The sequence below is a fragment of the Tachyglossus aculeatus genome, chromosome 5, assembly GCF_015852505.1.
Source record: "Tachyglossus aculeatus isolate mTacAcu1 chromosome 5, mTacAcu1.pri, whole genome shotgun sequence".
Taxonomy (NCBI): Eukaryota; Metazoa; Chordata; class Mammalia; order Monotremata; family Tachyglossidae; genus Tachyglossus; species Tachyglossus aculeatus.
Genome location: NC_052070.1, coordinates 42861717 through 42867088, shown reverse-complemented (window position 1 = coordinate 42867088; position 5372 = coordinate 42861717). Strand labels below are relative to the sequence as shown.

The following is a 5372-nucleotide window of genomic DNA, read 5'->3' as shown; positions in this document are numbered from 1 at the left end:
CCTACTCAATCTTCTCGTTCTTTCCTCTATTGGTTGATAGATGATTAACTTGGATGTATTATTTAGAGTTCTGCTCTGACTCTCCCACACCTCTCCCCTCACCCATGCTGCCCCTTCTCTCTGTAATTCCCTTTCCCCACAGAATCCATTGGACCACAGCCAAATCCGTCAAACCGCAGCATTCCCCACCTCCAAATCCCTTTTAAAGTCCCACTCCCTCCTCCAAACCTTCCTGGATTATCATCATCACTGGCATTTACTGAGCGCTTACTGTGTGCAGAGCACTGTACTAAGATCTTGGAAGAGTGCAATGCAACAGAGTTGGTAGACTCGATCTCTGCCCACAATGAGTTTACAGTATAGAAGAATTAGCACTCAAAAGCCACCTGGGGCACTTATGTAGCTATTCATACCCCTCTTCAAAGATGGTGTACGTCTGAGAGGAGTTCTCTGGTCAGGAGTGATGGAAAAACTTCAGTTTGGAGACTTCAGAAGTGAGAAGCTGTGCAGATAAATTGATCAGAGTGCATGTGGCTTGCTCGTTCTCTCATTCTTGCCCATCTAGCTCCCCACTGGGGCATGGAGTGTAATGAGCAAAGAGGCAGAGAATGTGTGCTTAGTACAGTGCAAGCACTTAGTACAGTGCAAGTGCTTAGTACAGTGCTCTGCACACAGTAAGCGCTCAATAAATGTGATTGAATAAATGAATAAATGTCTGTTTATTGTTATATTATACTCTCCCAAGTGCTGTGCACCCAGTAAGAACTCAGTGAATATGACTGAATGAATGAATTAATGAGCAGCACATTACATGAGCATATGGGTGCTTTGCCCGATTCATTGGTATATTTAATTTTTTTTAATATATAATGGTATTTATTAAGTGAAAACTATGTTTCAAATACTGTTTTAAGCACTGGGGTAGATGCAAGATAATCAGGTGGGACCTCCAGTCGCTGTCCCAAATGGGTCTCACAGTCTAAGTAGGAGGGAGAACAGGTATTGTCTCCCCAGTTTACAGATGAGGAAATTAAGGCCCATTGAAGTTAAGTGACCTGTCCAAGCTCACACAGCAGCCTAGTGAAGGAGCCAGGATTAGAACCCAGGTCCTCTGACTCCCAGAAAAGCTTGTGGGCTTTTCTCTAGACCACACTGCTTCTGCTTAATTCTGATTCCACTATTTGTTAATATTTTTCTATCTGTCTCATTTGTTAGATAGGTCATTTGTGGGATGGGAACTGTTTACCAAACACTTAGTATAGTGCATAGTACACAGTAAGTGTTCAGTAAACAGCCATTACTTCCCCAGTTGAATTGAATTGAACCTTCCCCAATTCATTTCATTTCAGAGAAGCAGCATGGCTCTTTGGAAAGAGCCCGGGCTTTGGAGTCAGAGGTCATGGGTTCGAATCCCGGCTCCGCCTCATGTCTGCTTTGTGACCTTGGGCAAGTCACTTAACTTCTCTGAGCCTCAGTTACCTCATCTGTAAAATGGGGATTGACTGTGAGCCCCATGTGGGACAACCTGATCACATTGTAGCCCCCCGGCGCTTAGAACAGTGCGTTGTCCATAGTAAGTGCTTAACAAATGCCATTATCATTATTATTATTAGAGAAACAACGTGGCTCAGTGGGAAAAGCACGGGCTTGGAAGTCAGAGGTCATGGGTTCGAATTCCGGCTCCGCCACATGTCTGCTGTGTGACCTTGGGCAAGCCACTTAATTTCTCTGTGCCTCAGTTACCTCATCCGTAAAATGGGGATTAAGACTGTGAGCCCCATGTGGGACAACCTGTATCCTCCCCAGCGCTTAGAACAGTGCTTTGCACATAGTAAGCACTTAACAAATGCCATTATTATTATTATTATTACTCCTAGTAGTATTTTCTGCTGTCACACAGGGTGATCTAAGATAGAAGTACAGATCTCAGAATGAGGACGCTTGGGTTCCAGCCCCAGCCATGTCAGTGGCTTGCCAGGAGATCTAGGGAAAGTTATATATTCTCTCTGGGTCTCAGGTTCCTCATCTGTAAAATGGGAAGCACTATGGTCTAGAGGAAAGAGCACAAGCCTGGAAGTCAGAGGACCTGGGTTCTAATCATGGTTCAGCCACATGGCTGCTCTGTGACCTTGGGCAAATCACTTAACTTTTCTGGGCCTCAGGTTCCCCAATTGTAAAATGGGGATTCAATCCCTGTTCTCCTTCCCTCTTAGACTGTGAGCCCCATCTGGAACAGAGACTGCATCCGACCTGATTAACTTGGATTTACCCCAGCACTTAGAACACTGCTTGACACATAGTAAGTGCTTAACAAGTACCACAATTATTATTATTAGTGTGAGGATAAAAACGGTTTTCTTTCCCTACCTCTCAGGGCTGTTGTGAAAACAAAATGAGGTTACTGAAATGAAAGGACTCTGGACAATGAAAGGGTTATACAAATTCAAAATGTTTGTGATCGTAACAATGATTACCACAATAACTGTTGTGTACTTTCAATGTATTTCTGCTTGTCTTCCCCATTGAATTGAAAGCAGATCAATTGCAAGTATTTTAAGTTGTAGTTTTCCTGTATGCCCCACTAGCAACTAATACAATTCTCTGCCCACAAGGGGGTCTCTGTAAATACAGGTTGTGATGGTGATGCTGATTCTGATGATGTCGATGATGACGGCTTTGACCAACACAGAGAAATGGAACTTTTTTTTTCCCAACCCAAGTGATACGAGTGTCAAGTACCTAGAGTCAAATAACAGCAACATGGGGACAATTCTTAGAATCAGGTTGCTCACTAATGAAATCCAACAGCACAGTATAATCAAAGGCCAAGAGAAACATGTAGTATGAGTGTAATTATTTATGGTGGAATTCACACAAAACTAGAGAGCCAAGATCCAGCTGGGAACCGGAAGCTGAGTGTGATTTCACAGTGCAGGTGGTCAAGATATGAGCTGCATGTCTCCCCCAGAAGGAATTTGAATGCTTTTGATGCTCAAGATAGAAAAGCCAAAACTGTTATCATTAAACATTCTGTGTTGGAAAACCCTTGGGAGGGTAACAGCCCCAGGAAATTGCAACTGTAAATATTCAACGATTATATATTTTCACGTTCACTTAAACACTCCTTTCACAGTAGAAAGTCGGCAAGCTTTAAAATCATCATTAGACATGTAAAAACGGGTGCAGATGTGTACAAAGTGTCGCTACTGTTTGCATTCTGCTTGCAGACATTTCAAGGCTGTAATTAAAAGCTTCCCAGCACCTCCAGATCTGGAAGGATAAACACGAGGTTTTCTTTACTCCTGTTTCCACCTCAACCTTCTGCTCACCTTCTGCAGTTTGCATACCAAATGGTGGAGGGAGTAATAGTAGTAGTTGTAAAAATAATAATTTTTATGGTATTAGTTAAGCACTTACTATGTACCAGGCACTGTATTAAGTTGCTGGATACAAGCAAACTGGGTTGGGCCCAGGCCCTGTCCCACGTGGGGCTCACCACCTCCACCCCTTTTTCACAGATGAGGTAACTGAGGTACAGAGAAGTGAAGTCACTTGCCCAAGATCACACGGCAGACAAGTGGCAGAGGCAGAATTAGAACCTATGACCTTCTGATTCCCAAGCCTGTGGTCCATCCACTTTGTTGTACTAGTTCATTCATTCAGTAGTATTTATTGAGTGCTTACTGTGTGCAGAGCACTGTACTAAGTTGTAACAGTAGCAGTAGTAGAAATCTTGTCTTGTTTTACACCATAGAGTCTCCGTCCCATAGCGACAATATGGATGAATCTCTCCCAGAACTCCCACTTCCATCTGCAATCATTCTGGTAGTATATCCATAGAGTTTTGTTGGTAAAAATACAGAAGTGGTTTACCATTGGCTCCTTCCACACAGTAAACCTGAGGCCCCACCCTCAACTCTCTCCCACACCACTGCTGCCTAGCACAGGTGAGTTTTGACTTGTAGCAGATTGCCTTCTAGTTGCTAGCCACTGCCCAAGCTAGGAATGGAGTGGATAGGTCTCTGCTTGACTCTCCCTCCTATTGTCAAGACTGGTAAGAGTACTGGAAACTCTCCAGGTGTGACCCTGAGAGGGTAGTAGTAGAAATAGCAGTTTGCATACCAAGCGGTGGTCGTGGTAATAGTAGCAATCAATGAGGATCATGGTATTTGTTAAGTGTTTACTATGCTCCAGGCACTGTTCTAAGCACTGACGAACCCTGTACTGAGCACTTGTCGGGGTACAATATCATAGGGTTGGTGGATAAATTCCCTGCCCACAAGGACTATACAGTCTGGAGGGGGAGACAGACATCAGTATCAATAACCAAGCAATGGTATTTATGGAGGGCTTACTGTGCAGAGCATTGCATTAATCACATGGAAGAGTACAATAAAACAGAATTCTATAACAAGGAACATGTCCACAAGGAGTTTATAGTCTAAATTATGAATAATAATAATTATAGTATTTGTTAGGTTTTTACTATGTGTCAAGCACCGTTCTAAGTGATGGGGTAGATACAAGATAATCAGGTTGGACACAGTCCATGTCTCACAAGGGACTCACAGCTTCAATCCCCATTTTACAGATGTAGTGACTGAGTCCAGAAAAGTTCAGCGACTTGCCCAAGGTCAGCAGGCAAGGGGCAGAGCTGAGATTAGAACCCAGGTCCTCTGACTCCCAAGCCCGTGCACTTTCCACTAGACCACCCTGCTTCACAATGCTTCATGTACGTGCAGTAGGACTAAGGGAAGAGGTGAATATCAAGTGTTAAAATATCCAAGTAACACAGAAGGGAGAGGGAGGAGGGGAAAATAGGGTGGCAGTAGTTGTAGAAGAAGTAGTAGAAATAGTAGGAGTAATCATGGTATTTACTGAGCATCTCCTGAGTGCTTGAGATAGTATAACATAGCCCAGGACACAGTTCCTGCCCAAAAAGAGCTTACACCCTACTAGGGAGATAGATGTAAACATATTTACAAGGAGTGGCATCAGCAAAAATTCAGTGAAGATTTAAACAAAGGTACATCTAAACAAAAGTAACGCTAATTCCAAGTTTTTCTACAAGGCGCAAGACAGAGCAACAATGCCCATCCTTTCACGTTCACATCCTAACTTTGTTGGAAGAGGTTGGACAAACTTACCAAGGAAGACCCAGTGTTTTAGGAGCTGCAGTACTGAAATTCTACTCATTAACAAGTTGTTAAATAATTAATAGGTTTGTGTTTAATTGCTTCTGTGTATATAATCTTGCTTTTTTTGAAAACCATCATTAATTTTCAGTTAGTTCCACTCGAAGTAACAAGGGCTAATGCTTCCAGTTGGAAAGATGAATATTTATGAGGCACTTGCTCTGTCTGGAGCGCAGG

At 43.0% G+C, this 5372-nt stretch overlaps 1 non-coding gene across 1 annotated transcript; it reads right to left on the bottom strand.

Annotated features, from left to right (window-relative positions):
• Positions 1-3957: 3957 nt before the first annotated feature.
• LOC119929265 lies at positions 3958-4096 on the bottom strand. The gene has a single exon (XR_005451397.1). It is a non-coding gene; the product is annotated as a small nucleolar RNA SNORA7 (small nucleolar RNA).
• Between the last annotated feature and the right edge of the window lie 1276 nt (positions 4097-5372).